Source organism: Nicotiana attenuata, unplaced genomic scaffold (genome assembly GCF_001879085.1).
Source record: "Nicotiana attenuata strain UT unplaced genomic scaffold, NIATTr2, whole genome shotgun sequence".
Lineage (NCBI taxonomy): Eukaryota > Viridiplantae > Streptophyta > Magnoliopsida > Solanales > Solanaceae > Nicotiana > Nicotiana attenuata.
This window is the reverse complement of record NW_017670915.1, coordinates 140,619-142,212: the sequence shown is the minus strand read 5'-3', so window position 1 is coordinate 142,212 and position 1,594 is coordinate 140,619.

Here is a 1,594-nt window from a genome sequence, read left to right as displayed (position 1 = left end):
GGGCGAGAGCCTCCAATATCCAACCTAGATATGCTGGGAATGGATGATGATGATGGACTCGAAGATGATGGAGCAACAAAAGATGCACCATCATGCTGACTACCATGAAAGCTCGGGGGTGCAGCAGCTGCTGTGCCAGTATGCTGACTACCATGAAAGCTCGGGGGTGCAGCAGCTGCTGAGCCAGTATGCTGACTTCCATGAAAGCCCGAGGGTGCAACAGCTGGTGAGTCAGTATGTTGACTATAAAAGACCGAGGGTGCAACAGCTGGTGTCTACGGTGGCAGTCGAACCATGTATTTTTATGGGGCTACCCTCAGCACCAAAAGAATTATGAAAGTTAGCATCATCTAAACTAGCATGATTCTCCCCGTGAGCAGTCCATATATAATAATTTCCTACAAACCCTTTCATGTAGAGATGGACTTTAACTTCGTCTGATTTCAATAACTTAACACATTTACATTTCACACAAGGACACCTAATCCTTCCTCCCATAAGAAAATCATCAAGTGTTTGCGCCTTAGCAATAAATTCAGCAACCCCTTCAATAATTTCATCCCTCAACCCCGCACGATTAGGATGATTCCTATTATACATCCATCTACGATGCACAAATTCCATCTACACAAATAGAAATCTATAAATGAGATATTTAAAATAATTTGATTTATTTAAACTAGTTATTTAACACTCGAATCTCACATTAATCCCTATTCTGAATAATATAAGTCTTTAAATATACTAATTAAATTTGAATAGCTTCTTAAATGTTCATGTAATCCAAATTAATTAATGATTTCTCAACAAAAGAAATAGTTGTAGCTAACAATCTTGAAATTCAATCTGGAATTGTAATATATGGGTACTATATTATTTTCTGTAACGAAAAATTCACTTAGTTTTGTTAAGTATTAAGGAAAGACTATATTTTTATAATAAAACAGTCAACTAATTAATACTATTTTTAAGACAAGAAGTCAACATATCTTTAAACAATGGCTTTGTTTTAGATTTCAATGAATCAAATAACTCCATATATTTACTACCTTTACGTGGATGATCTTGTGGTAAACCATCTGAAATAGTCTTGATTTGAAAACCAGGAAAACGTTCAAATCTTGAATTAATATTTGTATGAGAAATAAGACGATTGTGGATATTTTCAGTTAAAAGAAAAGTAATATGTAGGCCTGAAAAACAAAGAAGTTCAGCTAGTTTGAACGTGGAATTTACTAGACCTTGTAATGGTAAAGGGAAGATTAGAACATGTGGAGGAAGTGATTCTTGATCCATTTTTTGGTTGAGAAATGATAAAATTGTGGTTTGATACTAAAACGGAGCAACAGAGAATCAACTAGAGCATTCAAAACAGAATAAATAAAACTCTTAACTTTCACAAACGGATCAACAAAATACCTCACTCCTTTTAAAATAGAATGAAAATTAAATAGTATCACATATATCATTCATACTATACTAAAAGTAGGAAGATCCTAAGTGTAAAATTGAATTACTAAAATGCCCATAAAAAGCTAAACGACAGTGTAGCCCTTCAAGGAAACAATGTAATCTCCTATGAGCAAGTGACATA